The sequence below is a fragment of the Aythya ferina genome (genome assembly GCF_964211825.1).
Source record: "Aythya ferina genome assembly, chromosome: 2".
Lineage (NCBI taxonomy): Eukaryota > Metazoa > Chordata > Aves > Anseriformes > Anatidae > Aythya > Aythya ferina.
The window spans coordinates 14,141,922-14,162,949 of record NC_140297.1 but is presented as its reverse complement, the minus strand read 5'-3'; the positions used below and the strand labels follow the sequence as shown (position 1 = coordinate 14,162,949).

General features: G+C 37.0%; 2 long non-coding RNA genes across 3 annotated transcripts in view; one reads left to right on the top strand and one right to left on the bottom strand.

Moving 5' to 3' along the window:
• Positions 1-21,028, top strand: part of LOC311432766 — a 123,657-nt gene that overhangs the window by 18,034 nt on the left and 84,595 nt on the right. The gene's annotated exons all lie outside the window — the stretch shown is intronic.
• LOC311432767 overlaps positions 1-21,028 on the bottom strand; it is a 38,983-nt gene that overhangs the window by 14,157 nt on the left and 3,798 nt on the right. The window lies entirely within an intron of this gene.

Sequence of the window (21,028 nt, the reverse complement as noted above, 5' to 3'; positions counted from 1 at the left end):
GTGATCGTCCCCCTGTACTCAGCTCTGGTGAGGCCGCACCTCGAGTACTGTGTTCAGTTTTGGGCCCCTCGCTACAAGAAGGACATGGAGGTGCTTGAGCGGGTCCAGAGAAGGGCGACGAAGCTGGTGAGGGGCCTGGAGAACAAGTCCTACGAGGAGCGGCTGAGGGAGCTGGGCTTGTTCAGCCTGGAGAAGAGGAGGCTCAGGGGTGACCTTATCGCTCTTTTTAGGTACCTCAAGGGAGGCTGTAGCGAGGTGGGGGTTGGCCTGTTCTCCCACGTGCCTGGTGACAGGACGAGGGGGAATGGGCTTAAGTTGAGCCAGGGGAGTTTTAGGTTAGATGTTAGGAAGAACTTCTTTACAGAAAGGGTTGTGAGGCATTGGAACAGGCTGCCCAGGGAAGTGGTGGAGTCACCATCCCTGGAAGTCTTCAAAAGACGTTTAGATGTAGAGCTTAGGGATATGGTTTAGTGGAGGGCTGTTAGCGTTAGGTTGGAGGTTGGACTCGATGACCTTGAGGTCTCTTCCAACCTAGAAAATTCTGTGATTCTGTGATTCTGTGATTACCGGCATGGATACTTCACAGGATACACGGCAGATTTGCAGTTAGTACTGTGTGTGTGATTGATGGGGGGGAGAGGTGGGAAGACTATTAAATACTTTGTGATGCAGCTACTGGGAATGGTGAACAGAGCAAAGGTGTGTGATCCCTTAAACATACTTTCCATCAAATAATTAAATGCATCAGTCCTTCTGCACTCCATCTAATCTCTGGAACAGGATGACCTTGTGTGAACACTTAACAGTCTTGACATGTATAACAACCTTGTTTAGGATGTTCAAATTAAACCAAGAAGTGTGCAGAAGAAGATAGTTTGTGCTCCATAGGCTTGGTGGACAGTATAGGAAAATGTGATATATAAGAAAAGCCTTTCTAAGGAGCACTACAAGTGTTTCAATGTGGAGTATGTAAAGATGTCACCCCCAGTAATTTCTAGCATGGAGAAACACATTTGTCAGATCTGCCACACAAAGCTGAGTGGCTGCTGAGTCTGTGGTGAGTGCTAGCAGAGGGAGGTGGTGATATCTGCAGCTGAGATGGGAGCTGGAGTGAATATCTGAACCACACCAAGGGGATGGTTTGCTAAAGAGTGTAGTTTTGGCTGTTTTTCTCCAAGACCAGCACCAAGACTTCTTGGTTTCTGTGTTACTAGTTTCTGACTTCCCTGACACAGCACTGCTTTAGTAGTAGGGAGGAGCAAGGAAGCTTTGCCAGTAGAGCAGTCTGGGAGTAGTGCTCGAGGCCAATTACTCTGACAGCCTTCAGGAAGGGCTTGTTTACCAGAATAGTTTTCTTCTGCAATTTCCCACCTCAGAATGGAGCGTAATTCTTTTCATGTGTGCTGTGCACTATTTATAGCTGAGCAGCAAGAAACACACTCACAGCAGAAGTGATATAGTTGCATTCAATGCAATGCAAAATTTCTCCCCAAACCCAGACTTAATAAACACAATCTGAGATATACATTTTATGAACAAACATGATTAAAAATGATGATTAACTCATACGAACTCTTAATGTGTTAATAAAGTGAAGAAACATTTCTTAACATGTATAATAATGGGGTCAGGAAGGACGTTTCTGAATCACTGTTTTATACACTGTGGACACATTGCTTTGCCTCTTTGTGCTCAATGAAGACCCCAGAGAGTACTTCACCTTCATGAAAGCACTGGATAAAGCTAGGTTCAGGTCAGGAAGTTCTGGAGATGAGAACGTCACCTGCATCAAGTGACGTTAGTATCTTGATAATAACACCTAATGTGCATTCTTAATGTTTTTGAAGAGGCAAATTGTTAACTATTTTTCAATTTGTCTTAGCATTTTATGGCATTTCTAAAAAGGCAGAGTCTTCTTCTCAGTGCAAAAAAATGGTCCTTAAGGAAATTATGGCTTAAATGTTGCTTGTTGCTGGAGAAAGGCTGTGCTTGTGAAACACAAGCTGGCAATGGATGGTGCAGACCTACTTGAATGGAGTTTTTAAAAGATGTAATACCACTTCTGCAACCTTCTGGATATGTCCTGTGCCCAAGTAAGGGAGAACACAGGCTGGTCTTTAGATCCAGATCATCAATCACATTGTACTGTAATCCACACATCAAAATTGAGGCCAAGATTATAGGAAGCCAGGTTAGACCTTCTCCTTGCTCCTTCCCACCTATCTGGCATTTCTTTTTCCCCTTTGGTACACAGTGCCTGTATGCCCAGTGGGGCAACATTTTGAGAGGATTATGCAAGGAAAGGGGGAGAGGGAGGCCTAGTGGCTTGCTCAAAGCACACCATGTAAGTGCTAACTGCAGCTTTACCCTGAAGGATCTTATTCTTGGTGACAAGCAGTTATTTCTGCAGGATGTTGTAACAGGTTTATGAATGGGGTGACTGAGATGGTTGGCAAGGTAGCTGGGCATCAAAGCTCAGTGCATTATAGCATTGTCAAGGCTTAATGCCCTGACTGACCACTCTCCCAGGTCTTGCAGTACCCTTTGAGACACTCTAGAAACCGCCTGTGAAGGGAAGTTATGTTCCTGAGTACATCTCCAGGGCATGCCCTGAAACCGCAAGGTCTGTGTCACTGCTGCTCCAGAGATCCTCATCGTGGACCTGGGCCTGCCTTCACCATCAGGTTTGCAGGCAGTCAGTGTCTGTGTTGTCAGTGATGCCATCTCTGCAGTTTATCCAGCAATGGGTTACTGTGCCAAATAACTTCTCTATATCACCTTATCCTTCCTCTATGTACAGTTTATTTGCAAGTTCAGGCACTGAACTTGCACCTGGGAACCAGTGTGGAGGGCCATCCAGCCATGATCCTGGTTTCTTCCCCTCCTCCACAGCCTTTTTCCAATGAGATCTATTGTCTTATGCAGGGGTGTGTGGTAGGCTCACTGCATATTAATAATACAGAAAAATAAGAGGAGCCTGTGTGGTAGAAGATACTGCATAACATAAAATCTGTGGCTCAGGTTCCTGTTTATGCATACCCCCAGGAGGTACAGCCTGGATATGCTGGGATAATGGTCCACCTGAGCAGTGTAGACACATTCCAACTGTCTTCTCCTCCATAACCCCATTCTATTTTTGTCTCAATGGTAGAATACAAAATTCAAACCAAATCCAACTCTGGATGTTCTTAAGTTGCTTCCAGCTTTAAATACAGCAGACTAAACTTTCCTGGGCTGAACAAGGCACTTGGAATCTGAAACCAAGTCCGAGTTTTCCACATGGAGTCAGGACCTAGATAGAAAAAAAGAACATTTTATTTATAGTAGGAAATGGTACTTCACTAAAAGGGTGCGGTGTATTTTTGCAAAGGCTTCAGACTGAAAATCGAGCAGGTTGGTTGTATGGTTGCATTTCAGCAGAGAGGCTCCAGGTGTGTGTTTCCAAGGCAGAAGGCATGTGTTTGCTAAATCCATCTTCCCGTTTGAGATAAATCACACTCAGTGCTTGAAGGTCTGTCATATAGTATGCATATAAGATTTGAAAGTGATATTATTCACAAATGGATAAAGTAGAAACAAATTGTAAGAGAGTATGCTGAAGGAAATGGAAATGGCATTCAGGATGACAAAGAAGACAAGGCAGTACAGGGGCAGCCTAACGAAGTGACAGACCTGGAGGCAGCTCCAAAGCTCCAACACAATTTTTCCTGGACTCTGTCATCTTAGCTGCTTTGGCATGTGGTCCAGTAACTGGGAACAGAGAATAATGATCAGAGAAGCAGTAGGTTGTGGTTTTGTACTGCTCACCATAAGGTCTCTCTTTCTTGTCACAAAGTATATGTATTTGTTTTCAAAAATAACTTTTGAAAAATAACTAAAAACCTTTCTCATATGCTTTTTTTAATGACACTTATTTTGGAGAAATCCTGTCAATGAGGTAAAGCAACTTTCTAAAATATTGTTTTCTCATTATGCTAGATGTTATGAGAAGAAATATAAGGAGAATATATTATAAGGAGATGTTATTAGGAAACAGTCCCTAATAGCTCATTTATCTTAGAAGAGACATAGATAGATTTGTTCAAAGGCAAGTACAAGTATCCATAGTGACAAGTGTGATCTTGTGAAGTCTTCTAGTATAAATCTACTAATATGAATGAGATTGTGTGAATGACTTGTGAGTTTTTTGAGCACACGGTAACAGGGACAGGTAAAATATTAGCTGTTTTTAATAGCAGGTATGCCTTGTTATTGCCCATTCTTTTCAAGAATAGGAAAAGTGTTTTGTGGAAACAAAGGACTTTCAGTTGAAGTTCTGGGCAATCTCAGAACATTGCCTTCCAGCTGTTCTTGGATTTGCTCATCCTGCCATTCTACGTGCAGAATTTCAATTGGTCTTGATAGTACTTCTCCACAAAGATGGAGAAGTCTAACAGCATGCTTTTGCCATTACAGTACTATCAAGAGCTGGCAATGAAGGAAATCACAGGTTTAATTAAGCATCTCTATCTTATTCATCTCACAAACATTTGGATAAGAAGTGACAAAGCTTTGGAGACTACAACAAAGTAGAGAATGTTTGGAGATAATTATGTGAGTGAGGTCACTCTTAATGGCCCAAGATCTAATTTTCATTATTTCAGCTGCCTGAGAAACTTGGAGGTGTATCATATCCAGATTGCTTAAAGGGTTTGCCTTTATATGGTAGGCTGATAAATATATTAAGGCCATAAACATGCTGATATAATGTAAATATCTAGAACATTACATAGATAATAACCTACCAATAAATTCAGAGTGCGAAATAAATTGAAAAGAATTGACATTCATGAAATAATGGATATGCCAGAGCTAAGAGCTGCAGGATACAGGAATTGATTTTATTTTATTTATTTTTTAATGAGAAGAAACAGAAAAGTGTTGAGCATGCAGTAACCTTAGAAGCCAATGCAATATAAACTACTCACAAAGGCTTTCACATTTGGTGGGTGTATTTAATAATTAAACTCCAAACTTTATTTTATTTTATTTTAATTTTTTAGCTATTTAATATCAATTTAATATCTGGACAGAAGGTAGAGGTCTACTGTGAGAGATCTGTGAATAGTGTATGTATATCTAGTTTCCATTCCTCTGCAGTATTCACTAGCACTAGTTAAAGGAATTTTGAATCCTTGTACATGTCAATCATTTTACTTTCAGTTTTTATGCTTGATTCACGTTATAATGCCCTTAATAGACATACATGTTTAGCACCACTGTCTACACAATAAAGCAAAGGTAGAAAGTTGCATATTGGTTGATAACAACACATTCTGTGTAATATTTATGAGATACACTAAATCCAATGAAGGATCAGTATAGAAAACCAACCTTCACAGTTGTTTGGTTAACTCCTCCTTGAAATTTCTGACAAACCGAAAAATCTCCAAAGGTCTGTTAGTCATTGCTTAGTTGGCCTTACACACTGAAAAATTTCTTTCACCTTTAACTTCATTCTTCCTTATTATATATATACATATATATATATACACGTATATATATAATTAAATAATTATATATAATTATATTAAATATATAATATATATTTATATATATAATAATATATAATATATAATAATATAATAACATATATATTTATATATATAAATATATAAATATATATATAATTATATTAAATAATTATATATATACGTATATATATATATAGGTTGTAGAAAACAATTCATAATCTTCTCTCACAAAGGATATTTCTAAATATTTGAAAACTGTTATCAAATACTTCTTAGTCTTCTCTCTCTTGGATTAAGCAAACTCAGGTCTTGCAAAGCCTCATGCTAGATCATCTTTTTTGAAAGATCACTCTACTTTTCTTGGAACTTTCTCCTGATTGTTGATGTATTCCTTGACATGCAATAACCTGCATTGGTCACAGAGCTCCATGTGAGGATTTACCAACTCTGAGCAGATTGGAAGAAATATTTTGTGAGTTTTACATACATGTTAATTTTCTTTAACCCATCATTAACCCATCAATAACCCATTGCTTCTTATGCAATGATTTGATTATATTGTTTGCTTGTGATCCATTCCAACTATTAGATTCTTTTCTTTACTGTGCTTGTCTTGACAGATTCTTCAGTTTGTGTCTGTGCAGATCTTTTTTTTTTTCTTTTCTTTTCTTTTTTATTTTTATTTTTTTTTTTATGTGTGCACATGCAAGTGAATCCATTTGTTTAGTTGAATTTTGATTTCTCCTGCTAAATAAGACCAAATCAGATGTGTATTCTATGCTCCTTAGGGTTTGGAGCCTTTCTAGCTTAATGTCATTTTCAAAAGCAAAAAAAATGTTTTTTATTTTTTTTTTTATTTTTTAAATTTATTATTATTTTTTAATTTATCTACCAGTTCATTAAAAAGTATTATGCAGAGTCTTGCAGAACCTGACCTGATACATCTTTGCTCATTTGAAAATTAAACATTAATAACTTCTGTTTGAATAGGGTTTCCCGTTCTAAGTAACTGTCCAGCTACCTCAAATCTACTTTATGGGAATATCCTGTGAGAAGTCAAAAGCTAAAATCCAGATGCATGACAGTATTTGTTCTTCTCTATTCTTACAGCTTATCTGCCATGGAGAGAAATAAGTTTGTCCTGACATGTTTTATTAATGAAAAATTCATGTTGGCTCTCTGGTTATAGTCCAGATTCCCACAAATAGATCTTTTCATTATTTACATGTATTCTGATATTTTTCTAGTGATTTGAAGTTAGGCTCTGTTCTCTTTTTTTTTTTTGAACTCTACTATATAATCTGTGTAGATTCTACCATTACACCTTTCTATTTATGATTTTATTGGGATTGGCTATGACATGAAAACTGCCCTTTTAAGCAAAGTTTGAGGCAAATAAGTAAATAAATAAAGCATTGAACATGCTTTCAAGTTATAGTGGTTATTAGTGTAATCATGGTAGCCTAAGAGTGTAAAAAAGGAAAGGTTGTGGGAAAAAGTGATCTCTTTTATTAGACCTAGCTGGGAAAGAAGGACAGGCATCTGTCTTAGGAACTGAAGGTCTGTTCCTAAAGACTTATCTATGTTTTTCACTGTTAAAGTACACAGTCTAATAAAAGGTATTTCCCTCCACAAATCTTGCCTCAAACTGAATACTTGCAATTAATTTGATTAATTAATTTGCTTGCAATTAATTGTGATGTTAACTATCACCTTCTTTAATTTTTCTCTTGTTAATGATGTACTTGAAAGTGATTTGTAATGATGTTTTATTTACTTTTTGGATTCAATCGTGGTTATGTGTTTGAACCGATAGATTTTTATTTTGATATGTTTTTCATATCTTTTTTATACTTGGCTTTAGTAACCTGTGTTAATTTGTGTAGCTTTTTTATTTATTTATTTATTTATTATTTTTTTTAATTGTGTCTTTCCTGAGTACTGGGTCATTCAAAAATGTATGAGCAGGCCAAACTAGTCTCCCAGAACACTTATGTTTCCTCCAGGCAGAGGTGGCTGGTGTGGTACAGCTGTTGGTGGCTACAAGCAGTGCAAGTTTTGCTCCTCATCTGAAGCTAAAGGTGAAGATTTCAAGAAGTGTTTGCTGTTAAAAAAAGAACTTGAAGGAATGTAAATGAGACATGAAAATTGATATATTTAAAGGAGAAATATTAAAATAAAAACCATCAGGTTCATTCTATTTACCTCTGGTTCTCTGTAAAATAATACTGAAATAATACAGAAAAGTACTGCTAATTTCCTGAAGTTGCTCTTCAGAAACTTATTTATTTGGAGTTTTTTTTTTTTTTTTTTTTTAAATTATTATATATATATATTTTATGTAAAGTGAGAAGAAGGACTAATAAAAAAAAGCCTCAACATGCTATTGGCAGCAAATATAGTAGATGTGTAAACTTTGAGGCGGCTATCCAGATGAACCTGATTGTTCTTTTGCCTGTTTGTCTATAGAAATATGAATTTGATGATCTCATTAAAAAAAACCTGTCTTATCAAATTTATCATTTCATAGCTATGTATCATGAAATTCTCTGTGTAAAAATTAAAATATGTTTGGCTAAAATCTCAACAAGTACAGAGTTACTGAGGATATCATAATTGAATGAAGAGAATAGCATGCAGAGTCATGGTATGCTTTGAGCAGCTGTCATGCTTCACTGTAGAAGTGGCAGTTTTCAACTGTAAGACCTGTATTTGAAAGATATAACTTTATAACACATTTTTTTCCCCAAGGGGGACATTTAAGTACATTGGGCTAGTTTCAAACACCCCTTCATTTTCATCAGGGCTAGTTCTCAATACTCATTCATACTACTGTAACCTCAACAGCTGAAAAAAAATAGTAAAAGAGATGATCCTGCATGTCTGTGCATATGAACATGGAATTTTAAATGTATATGCAAATGCAATATCTAAAATTTCTCTTAAAAGTAGAAAAATATTCCAAAAATAGTGATCAAAATGCAAAATATATGTCAACCATTATCATCATTTATGAATCCTTGGAAACTTGTTACCAGTGATCTACCTTGCTACCTGTTCTTTGTGCTGGGACACTCCTACTCCCTTCTACATCTCCTTGATTTTATAGGTGGAAGGGGAAAAAGAAAGAGGATTGTATTTCCATTGTCATTCAGTCATGATTTCTTGGTGAAACATTGGGGATTAAGATTACATATTACGCATATAAAGGATTATATAAAACGTAATGCATTAAAGTGTTTATTGTGAAACACTAGAGCAGTATATTCCTTGAGCTGGGGCTCAGAGTAGACTCAACAGTCACAACTTGGAGAATGCTTTCTGGACTTTACAAAGTAGTGTCTGAAGAGATGGGTTCTGAAGAAGCATCATACTTTGCCCATATCTTAAATTTGTTGATCCTTGACTTCACACTGGATAGACAGGGTATAAAATATATATTAGAAACAAGAGCACATTTTAATCCACAGCAAACGTAGATCACTAGAGAGAATAAATCATAATCCAGCCAACTATGTTTTTCTCCACCTGCTTCTTCTCCAAGCTCAATTAAGACTCGACATGTTTTTTCTTCTCCCCAGTTCCCTTTTATCTGCTCCCCTTCCTGTGTTCCATGTCTTTCTCCCCATCCTCTTTATCTGATGAGGATAGTGCTGTAGGATAATGAGATAATTCCTGGTCGTGTTGGAATTCCCAGACACCTGGATGATATATTTTTTCTTCTATCCTAGACTGGGTCAGATATGACCTGATTACCCATGGGTATTTCAGTGGTATATGTTCAGGTTAAGTTAGTTCTTCTGGGATCTAATACAGTTTCTGTGCATTGCAAAATATGTAAATGTCCATCTTTAGATACAGTGATTTTGGTCTGGAAATTCAGATCTAGATGAATGGCTAGGAAATATCTTGGATGTGTAATGAACAGAAGTGTTTTAAGGTTTGTCTTCCATCCCATCGAAAATTTTACAGATGCCTAACTGCTGGCTTTCTGTCCTGGCATGGATCCAGTTCTGATTTGGCACTGACTAACTCTCCATATGCAGTGAGTGCTCCAAGTCTAGTGAATTTTTAAATACAACTACTCTGCATACACTGTATAAATAAAATATTAACCACCCCCAACTCCGCCCCTCCCCCAACATAATTCTACACAAAATACAATTCCCAAGGCTGTTTTAGTGAGTCTAATCTAAATTAGGTCTCAAACAAAGTAGTTTCCTTTTTTTTTTTTTTTTTTTTTTTTTTTTAATTTTATGTTGCCATTAGAATTGTATGATTATTTCTTAAAACATTGGATTAATTTAGATTCAATAAAGCAATTACATCCAGCAAAGGGATTAAGAATTTAACAGACCTCCAAAAAGGCTAATTATAGGGCCAGTAATTTAGCTGACTGTGATGATTCAACTCAGATTTCTATTTCTTAAGCTTTTGTGGACTCACTCTTTTCCCTGGTGCTTTAATGCTTGCATGCAAATACTTGCTTCTCTGTGACTGAGACCTATGCTGCTTTGGACCAAAATTGATTGCTGAAGTTACATGACTGAAATGCCTCAGGAAAAAAAATGCTAAAAAGAAAAACATCCAGTAGACAGCTATGTAAAGTGTGCTGCCTGTCTGTCTCTAATGCTCCCAGGATGGAAAAGGTTCTGCAAATAAGGTCAGTGGAATTAACACTCAATTACCCCTTAAATATCAAAGAGGGTGCCAGGCATAGTTCTGACAATGTTTGGGGATCATAATTGTGAGCCACCTGCTACATGAGCTTATGTCGTTAGATGCTTTTTCTTCCTTAAAATAACTACTCATCAGCTAATATGAGCTCACTCAGTCTTATTTCATACTATTTAAGAGCATAGATGGTCATATACTGTATAAAATCCCTCGTCCTTTTTATTTCAGATCCCCCTGCTGATATAGACTTTCATTGCTCCCCCAAAGCTGATGGAGTCCTAAGGATTTACACCAGCTGAGGTCACACTTGTTATTGCAATCAATCAATAAACAGAGGGAGAATGTAAATCCATTTGTATGCTGATTAAATAAGTAGGTTTTTTTTTTTTTTTTTTTTAATGCATATTGAAATAGATACTGCCATTTTCATTTCTGTAAAACACTGTGTTTTAGGTTCTGATACAAAGCCTGTTGAAATCAAGGTTTTTAATTAACCTCAGCGGTTTTTAGCTCAGAATGACAGTCCAACCTTTGTGAAATACAGAGTTTATTTCTTAAAATTTCTTTCTTAAAATCTCTTAAAATTTCTTAAAATTTCTTTCTTAAAATCTCTTTGAATGGTATTTTCCCTTATTTAGACCCTAAATCTGTTTTGTATCCCATATTTTCTCTTTGAAAAAAAAATCAAACAACAGTAAGCAGGACTGCAAAGTGTCTCTGAAGGAGATGTCAAACAGTCAGTCATCCATTTACTATCTCAGCAGTACAAAAACTGACTCATATGTTTCCCCTTTTCAATTTTCATTGTCCTCTCCCCACCCACAGCCCTTGCTATCAGCCTCAGCAAGTAACTGGTATTAAAGACCTCTTCTTGCCTTTCAACAGAGGAAAAAAAATAAAAAAATATATATATATTATAAAAAAAAAAAAATATATATATATATATATTTTGGTGTGCGTGTCTGATTGTCCCAGTTTAGTCCCTAAGACTCAATTGGGTTGTGCAATCTGAAATCCGACCTTTCCAAATTGGGTTTGAAGAGTGAAATCACAGCAGAAAACCCTTTCTTCACATTTTTGTTCATATGCTTTGTGGCTTGCAGTCCTACAGTATATGAGAGTTAAATTAAGCAGCATGTAATTGACAGGTTCCTGAGTTAAATAGCTGGGATGGGATCATATACTTAAAATAGCTTTAAAAGAAAACCTGTAGACAGACAATCAGTCAGACAATCTTTTCAGGCACTTGGAAAGCCCCTATTTTCCTAAGCACTTGCCCTGTAAATGATCTGGAAGTCTTGCACGTCAAAGCAGTTTAATATAAAAGATCGCTTGGAGGCAGTTAACATGCAAACATACCCCTTGATTTAATATCTACGAGGCATTTTTTGAAGTTACTTTTTTTTCAGAAGTATCGTTGTTGCTTATTATGTGTGACATCACTTCCCCTGACCTAGTGATATGTGTACTCCCTACTCTCTGATTAACTTCTTTAAGATCAAAGCCTCATTTCTTATGAGTTCAAGCCCACCTTTCCTTTTGCCCTGTTAATTTCCAATATCTAGAGGAAAAATTTGCCAACAAAGCAAAGGAAAAAGGAAAGCTAAAACAAGATTCTTGTCTTTCAGTGTCAGTAGACTGCAATTTGTCAGGTTGGATAAAACTCCCCTCTTTTATTGCTGCTATACGGTAGCAGAAACCCATACATACCAGAAAAATCATAAATGTCTTACTTCTCTTTTCTTCAAATAACGTCACAGCACTAGTGAAAAATTTACCATTTTTATTTCTGCATTTACAAAAATTATTTTTTTTAAGTTGACAGTTTCAGGAGTGAAGAATAATGTATAGATACCTCAGCATTTGAGCTTAAGATATCTATAAGATAGATATAACATAACTATCTTCTAGAGCCCCTGTTATTGCAAAGGGCCTAATAGATTGGAACTTTAAAACTGAAGCAAGTTCTTGCTTTTGCCTTCCCTTCACCCTCTTTTTAAACAAATCTGGAAAATTCTCAGCAGCTCACTAGTTGGAGCATTTGACTAGCATGCAGAAAACATTAGTTTAATGCTTTAGCTTTGTGAATTTAAAACCACATTTCTTATCTTTGAAGACAGTGCCTTGTTACTGACCTAGTTTGAAGACTCTACCCCTTCTTTTGAAATTGCTCTACTTACAAGAAGCCCTCCTGGACCCAGCAAGTCAGAAGAGGATTGGGTGCTTCCACTGCCAGTCGAGGCGTCATTTGGGAGGAGAAACACCTGGAAGCAGTCACCTTCATGAGTGCTCTTCTGGAGCCAAGAAGGATGGTTTGAATTGTGACCAGCAAAAACTCTTTCAGATCCAGTGCATACTTTGCATATAATGCAGTATATTCAGTATGAGGCCATGGAGTATCCTGTGATTTGAGGTTTGAATTCCTTATGAGAAAGTGTTGAGGTTTTATTTGTTTGTTTATTTTTAAATCCTGATCTGGTGTATGTAAAACCCCAAAGAGAGGTGGCATCTCCTTGTTCTGAATATTTCCTATCAGCAAGTCCTAAGCAGATCCTACTCAGCATGCTGTTCTTGTGATGGTTTCCCATTGTCAGAAAGGAAGTAGAGACCAGAAGTTCAGTACACAGCCGTATGTTTTTCTATAAATCAGTGGTGAATCTGCACCTTAAAAACTGCCAATGGGATTAGTATAACCTCTGAAAAAGTATATATAACAACATGAAAATGTAGAGAGAAGAACAAGACTTATGGTAATAAATATGAAGCAGCTTTCTATGTGAAGATAAATTAAATAGATTAAGACATTTAATTTCAGAGAAGAAGTATTCAATTAAAGGCAATAGATATATGAGAGAGGGCTACAAAATTATGAACAGGAAGCTGATGCGGAATCATCTTCCACCATTTTTCACAATACAAAACCAGTAAAAAAACTGAAATTGTAAGGTAGAAGGAAGCAGACAAAACAATACACAGAACTTTTTATCACAAGTGTTAAAGAAACCAAAAATATATGTGGCTCATATATATATGTTTGCATACATATACACTCGTATATATATGTAGCTATTAGATATGATTTTCCTCAATCTGTCTTCAGTGGAGGAAGTTTCTAAACCTATAGTTGCCAAAAGCTGAGAGGACATATCAAAGGATTACTCTTATACATCATCGGTTTCTGATACTCTTCCTCTGAGTTGTTCATTTGCTCTTAGCAACCCTTCGTTCTCCCCTATACACTGTGAAGAAAACTGAGTCATGTGGCAGCAGGTTCCAGGTTCAGCAGAGGGAAACCAAGGGCAGCTAGCACAGACTGCAGCTACCAATACCCTGAAGAACTATTTTTAGAAAAGACACAGGGAATCCACTAATTCAGTGGGCACTAAGAAGAACTGAGTTTGCAGGGATTTTGACTGAGCTGAAGAGCACTTCTGGTAAGTTGCAATAGCTGAAGAGAATCACTGCTTTCTAGCAAAGAAATGATAGTTTTTTTTTTTTTTTTTTTTTTTTTAAGGGTAAAGGACTACGTTTCTATCCATCTGTGGTAACTGATACGACATAAAAGTCAGGGAGAATCCTTAAAATTACTTTGGTAAGTTTTTTTTTTTTTTTCCAATATCATAATAATTTGCTGTAGTATTTTATTTTGATAGTATAAATAAGACTCATTTTTTTTTCCTCAGTCTTACCCAGTAATTTATGTGTTCTTTGAGTGAGTGGGTAGCTGCAGGGGATTTTCTGGGAGCAGTGAGCTTTTTTTGGGAGCAGTGAGCAGATGATCTGAGTGTAAGCTATCCTGGGCTTCCTGCTCTCAGGTGTGCATTGTGGTGTCCCGGGCTGATGCAAATGCTTTCCTCCATGATGTCAGAAAGACTTTGGGGATAGCTGGCATCCAGTACAAAGTCTGGACAGGACAGCTTCCTTTGGCATTTTGACAATTTGTAACTCTGGAGTATTCCTACATCTTAAAGGACTTTGGAAACTGACATCCTTTTAGGCACCTGGAGGTGCATTTCTGTTTATAAGTTCACCCTTATTTTCAAAGCAACTGGTAGATCAATAAGATAACATTTGTCTCTAATGAGTGTTTGGATAATGAGCTGGTTAGGTATCAATCTAATACACCTATTCAACAGAGCAAAGCAATACTTGAATCTTTTCTGAAATTAACATTTTTGGAACTGTTACTTTTAAGTCAAGGGGAGCAGAAATACTGTGAGTATCTACAATATCATTTTATATTTCTCCTTTTGCAGCTTAATGTGATATTATGCTGCTAACAGTTTCAGGCCTATAACAACCTTTTTTATTTTATGGAATGAGTTAGGAAGACTACAGGGAGATTTACAAAGAGTTATAGGCTATATCAGGAGAAACTTCCAAGGAACTCAGTACTCAGTATAAATGTTCCCTATTCAATAAACACACTTATGAGATAGTAGTAATTTCCAACAGGCTTGAAGGAAAATCTGCATATGACTTTAACCTGAGGACTGGAATAAGTACATCTTGCTGAGAATTTATTCCATTTTCTATAGAGGGTTACTGACAGGATGTTACAGAACCTTTAGCGACTGTGAAATACTCAGCTGTCCAACAGCAAGGTCTTGCAAATTTTCAGGAAAGGTTAAGAAAAAGAGATGGGTGGGCAATTTTCAATTGTATTTAATTAGATTTTTTCACTTGTGATTAGAGAAGCATATGATATTATAACAGAAAAATGTGAAGAATGTAAAGATTCTGAGTAGTTTGTTTTCCATAACTCTCAGGGTTTACACTAAGTCCTAAAATATTCTCTTTCTCTTAATGTGTTCTTTAGTGGATTTTTCACTTATTGATGGTAGTTTTCATCATGGAGCGATATTTCTTCCAGAGGTCCATGTCCTAAATCATTTAGGCAATTAATATAACCCTGCCATGATCAAAAGCCAGAGGAGGAATGAAACCCAAATTTTTAAATTCTATTAGAGGTAAATATCTGTCATATATTTTCTACTTTTGATCCACTTATGTCTGGTTTGCTTTGGAGAAATCAAGTTAATGTATTGCCTTCCAAAATAAAAGAGGACAACCCACTTGTTGGCCAAAACCCAGTGCCTGAATGATTTTTTATGATTTTACTTATATCAGCCTAAAATAAATATTTAAATGTGTTAAATGGATTTCACCCTAAGCCTACTTATTTCCAGCTGACTATAAAGAATACCTTTTGGTATCTATCCTCTACCACTGGCCTTGCAGATATCTAACAATGTAAACTTTGCATCCAGAGTTCGTAGACAATGTGAAGTCACAAGTGGGAATCCTGATGACAGGAAAAGATTTTCTTGTTCCATACCAGGGATGTTGCACTGGCTCTGGCTGAGACGGAGTTAACTTTCCCTGCAGTGGTCCATGTAGTGTTGTGCTCTGCATTGGTATCACATCAAAGTTTTGTCTATGACTGAACTGTGCTGGTAGAGGATCAGGACTTGTTGCAACGCTCTTTCCCCCCAAAGCTGGGGGTGGGCAAGAGGTGGGGAGGAGACATCAGCTGACCTAAACTAACCAAAGTGATATTCCATGCCATATGATATCATACCCAGCAATAAAATGGGAAAGGGGAAGGAGAGGGGGAGCTCTTGTTATGAAGATGTCTCTCCTCCCAGACAACTCCTATTGGTTATTGAGACATATTGGTTATTGAGACATGGCTGAATGTTGCTCATTGATGAGAAGCAGAGAATAAAATAACTTTTTCAACTTTTTTTTTCTTTTTCTTTTCTTTCCATTTTACTTTTTTTTTTTTTTTTTTTTTTTTTTTTTTTTTTTTTTGGGAAAGGGGGCAGTTGTGGTGGAGTTCAGGTGCCCAACAGGGTAAAACCACCACAGATGCTGATCTGGCAATTGATTTCTATGTTCTAGTTTATCTGGCCTGCAGCTGGAAACTTTGGGAAGAAAATCAAAAATATCCTTTCCCCTAACAGAAAAGGCTGAAACATAGGTAAAAAGCAAGCAGGGAGTTTGGGCAATAGATCATGCAATAAGGTTTCTCAAAGGAGCAGGAGTGTGATCTGCTGCAAGGAGCAAACTCCCAGACCAAACGTTGGAGGTGATGTAGAGAAGAATGGCCTAGGGACCGAAAGATATAAAGTCAGTGTAACGCAGGAACTGACTGAACCTTGCTGGATTGCAACTTGGAACTGTCCAAAAAACAAAAGTAAAACAAACACTCCACAAAAACATCCCCTTCAAACTCTCCCTGGTTAGGAGAGAATTCATTTTCAAAGCTTTTTCTTTACCTGTCTCATGCAGCAAATTTGTGTAGTCTCAATTTAAATAATATTTTATTTTGTAGGTCCAAATCTACTTTAGGGTTACAGGCTGGAAGCCAGTTGGTATCTTCTAGCATGTTCCTTTTTCAAGGCAAAGGGGGAGCAGTCCCATAACTGGTCCAACAACTATAACAGAACCTATAATCTATAACCTAGATTTCTCTGTCAGAGTTATTACAATGAGTAATGTCACTTCTTTTTACTGTTAAATTTTGTTCCATCACCATTTACCTGATTTTCACATTTCCCCAGTATGAGGCAATGTTCTAGCTGCTTATTGCTCTTCTATGTGCTGGATGTTAAATACAATTCAGTTGTATATTCTACAGATAAGGCATGATGTTTTTTGGCATGACATGTTAACTACAGGTACTATGTACAATAGGTGCAGAAATTTCTTGCTGTGTTCAAAAGCTTGAATGAATTGTGTAAAACATAAGGTCATTTCTGAGCTCCCTAGAAACCTGAATAGTGCTAGAGCAAAAGAGAGCTGTAGACCAGGTGCCCTGAAATGGCAGAGACCTGTGGAAGAGAAGGATGCTCACAGTTAGCAGTGTGAGAGGAAGAAAAGCATTCATGGGGCAACTCTGAGGACTGGCTCACTGAGAGAGGGTTGAGATCACTGGACGACTCAGTGCAAATCTCACTTTTGTTCAGATACATGCCTGTACTTGTCTTCACTTCAGTTATCTTCCTTCAATAAGTGAGTGGTAATTTAAGCTTGGGAGCATAACCAGCCCCTGAGAAATATTGCAGAAACTCAGTTCGCAGTCTGTGTGTCTGGCTTTTACTCATTCCTTTCTCATTAGAGAACCTTGAGTCCCCACTAGCCTGTATGAAACAAGAATAGGAGAATAGGATATTTTATGGGGAAAACTATTGCACAGTAGACATACAGCTACACTTTCATACTTTCACACAAGTCTATCCCCTGCTCTCATGATTTTACAAAGGTTTCCCCAGGTTCCTCTCATAAATGATGTAAAGCAAAGTTTTGAGAGAAGAAAAGACCATTTGACTGAAGACTTTCCTTGTGGTGAGGGCTGGCCAGTGTTTTAGCAGAGGCAATTTAATCTCTCCTCAACTGGGTATGGGCTGACTGATTAAAGCCCCCCTTTGTGCACTCCTGTGGCTGCTGACCTCATCAGTGAGGGACTGCTGCTGCTTCAGTGTGATAGTGTGGAGCTCCCATCCGGATTTAGCAACATTCAACATAAAGGAAGAGCGGGTGCGTAGGTCTGCCATGGAATGAAGTGACTTTGTCTTAATTCTTTTTTGAGAGAGGTAACACTGCTGGGCCCCTTCCATTGTACGTGCTAGAGCACAGAGCAACCATTTGGGCTATTGATCAAATGAAGAAATGCTGTCAGACCCTTGAAGTCTGAACCATTAAAAGGGATACATGTGATAGGAGAATACAAGCCCAGCCATGCATTTCTCTAGAAGTCAGAGGGAGGCTCTTCTAACTGCACAGAGCTTGAATTAATTTAACTTTTAGACATCAAAAGGTAGACAAAATATATAAACAGACAAAATATATGAACAAAGTAATTGAATTATAAGAAAGTATCATATTACATTATTTCAATCACATTCTTGACACATAGGGAGCCAGTCAGAAAATTCCCCGTGTTTTACAAACCATTATACACATTTCATATTTCAAACTATTCCATGGAACAACTGATATCCTGAAAAACATTCTAAAAATGAACTAAGGGAGTGAGCTTATGTGGTGAGCTTTGTAGCTCCGTAGTGGGAAGAGGTTTGTGTGGGATTGCTCTGCCTCAGGTCAAATTTTAGGGAGAGGTGGAAATGGTTCCTGGAGAAGGACTGGTATAATTTGTCTACACCTTGTATGTGATTTCTTTTTATCTGTCTCTACAGCACAGATCCCTCTTCCCTCCTCCCTACAGTCTCCATGTACTTAGCCCGAGCAGCTTTTCAATCACTTCATGTAAGTCAGCTCTTTGCCCGTTGTACTTGCTGTTATTTTTCAGTTCCACTGGACCTCGTTGGGTTCTTGTACTTGTGTCTGTCATCCCTGAGATCTTAGCTACGATGGTATAAAAACTCCTGGCTTGCTACCATTATATAGGTACTATGAATGAGCTCATATCACACCCTTTTCCTAAGCATCATATTTCAGCAACATCATATTTCAGCAACTCTATTTTTAAATTTCTCTACCCTGTTTTGCTGGATCTTATATGTCACTATCATCCTCTAATTCCTTCCTGTCAATTTACACATTTTATTTTAATTTGGTATGAGAATCCATTGCCTTCTAGCTCCTGTTATCTAAAACGAAAAGCATTCTGAGCTCATTGTCATACCTTAAAACCTGTTTTCTATCTATAATGTTGTCTTTGCTATCACCCAATTAAATAGCTGTGCTATTCAAGTTGGTACATCATTTGGAGATATATTTTGCATGAAAAGCACAAATCAAAATTCATTTATGATGTCCAATATGGTATTCTCATCTCATCTTGAGGTTGGACTCTTTCAGAGGCAGTAACATACACTGAAGTGTCTTATGTTATCTTGTTACTATGGGAACAGTGATGCAGTACTGTTATGGGTGGAGATCTGTGACATTTGATAGTACAGCATAAAACTGATACAATCCATATCTTGCATTTTTATTCAACCTTAGTGCTATATTATAGCATAGCACCATTGTTGTAGTAGTTATCTTGATCATGTGTATGGAGGAGTAAAATATGGAAGAGGCAATAAAATAGGAAGTTTGGAGGGACTGAATAGGGAATAAGAGATCTGAAGGGTTCAGACCTTCTGCCACTGATTTAGTGTATGTCTTTGGAAAATACTTGTCAAGAAATCAGTCTGTGTCTCAATTCCCCACCTGTAACGTGTCCTTTCATTCTCTGTTTTCCTTTTTTTAGGTGACAAACCTCTCAGTACAAAAATAGTTCTCACTGTGGTTTTAGAGTGCATGACACAGTTTTGGATAAGGTTTCAATAAGCAACAGCATTGCAAAAAAGATATAATAAGTCTACTGTAATTGAACTGTTCTATTAAAAGCAAAGTATATCAATATATATAACAATAATAATTATTTTGTATGTGGTAGGTGGCATTCATTTCAGGGAGCTGGAATGGTCAATGGGATAAATATACTCTCAAGTAACCATGAACAGAAGATAATAATACATTATGCTTCAAAACCATAAAGAATAACACTATATTCTGAAGAACTTGAGGAAAGCTTTTTTTTTTTTGCATTTTTTTTTTCTGATTAGAAAAATTAGTCTAATGTGACAATGTCATTTTCCCCACGTGACTTGACATCTGTAGACTGTCCTTGCTTCATCACCACAACTTCTACTACCTTTTTTGTTTATTAACATGCAGAAGAAGTTTCTAATTTAATGTGCTGCAAGTACAGAGTTTCAAAGTGAAGTTGCTGTTGGAGTTGGTTGGTCATTGTTCTTTTTACTTAGATGATCACAAAAGTATTTGTTGATTTAGTCTTCCCTCATACATTTTGTGTTTTTAATGAAGTCCCTAGGTATCAGATGTAGAAAAGGTCACTGAGAGAAAAATCTATTGCATAAGAAGAGATATACGGAAAGATTACACCGTTAATGAATGATAGATTTACTATGTTTACTATTACAATACATTTGTATTGTAATGCCTAAGAAGCATAATCACAGACCAAGGTCTCATTTCACTAGATGCCAGACAAATGACTGACAGACTCTTAGGTAAGAGACAAACTTCTGAGCTCCAATGATTTGAACTTAGCAACTATAATATCAAAGCAAGATGGAATGGCACAAAGAAAGTCATATGAACTTCAGCCTCTCACTTTTCTTTGCTACTGTTAGTTTACACTAGGTCTATGCCAGATTTCTGTTTTCTGTGCTGATAACGTAAAGCCTTCATCTACAGTTTCTGGCAGAAATTCTGAAATGACACTCTGAAATAACTCAGTTGCTTTCTGCTATGGCAGCTATGAATGAACTGATGACTGATGGTTAAAAGGATTTCCAGATCCCTACCTAAGGGTGTTTTGTTGCCTTGAGTTCAGAAGGGACCTTACTATCTACGCTAATTATTTATCTATTTATTTATTTTAATATAAGCTGCTTGTTAGTTTTCATGGTGTTCCACAAGTAGCAGATCCTTGACCAAGCCCAGACTTTTAATCTCTTGAGCACAGTCTGAGCCTTTTGTTTTTCAAAATTAATCTTGTGAAATTTGCCTTTTAAAAATACATAAGATTTTCTGACAGTCAGTATAAAAATGTGCAGCTGTGTTGTCTCATTTTAAGTAGTTGTCCCTCCTACTTAATTATTATGGCTGTTTCTCTCAATGGCAGCCCCCAAAAGGGTTAGAGAAAGTCCAGTTCAGCCTTTTTAGTGTTGAAGCTTATAGATTTCTGATTTAACATCCATAAATATATTCCACCACCAAAACAAGAGATACTGAGGACAGTGTGGTGATGCAAAGGTATGATATGCAAAAGTGATTTTCTAAAAAGTTCTCATATT